General features: G+C 37.5%; 1 protein-coding gene across 1 annotated transcript in view; it reads right to left on the bottom strand.

Annotated features, from left to right (window-relative positions):
- LOC119591180 overlaps positions 1-277 on the bottom strand; it is a 45,312-nt gene that overhangs the window by 22,631 nt on the left and 22,404 nt on the right. The window lies entirely within an intron of this gene.

The following is a 277-nucleotide window of genomic DNA, read 5'->3' as shown; positions in this document are numbered from 1 at the left end:
CAGACGCTGTAACTTCACACGAGCCATTTCATTTTCAGACTTCTATAGTTTTCACTCTTCAAAGTTCACAGAAAATGCATTCATTTTTCTCACGCAACATGACACTGTCATGTCATGTGTCTGTTCAGCAGTGTTCATATTCAGTACGTGGGGCAGATCCTCGAAATATTTCAATGCATGTATTCAGAATTTCCAAATCTGAGTGTTTATGTACATATATGGATCCATATGTGCATACTGACAAAAGGAAATAGACGTACAAACATCCCATATGCAT

This window comes from Penaeus monodon, chromosome 28, assembly GCF_015228065.2.
Source record: "Penaeus monodon isolate SGIC_2016 chromosome 28, NSTDA_Pmon_1, whole genome shotgun sequence".
Lineage (NCBI taxonomy): Eukaryota > Metazoa > Arthropoda > Malacostraca > Decapoda > Penaeidae > Penaeus > Penaeus monodon.
The sequence above is the reverse complement of the archived record's forward strand: the minus strand, read 5'-3'. Positions and strand labels throughout refer to the sequence as shown.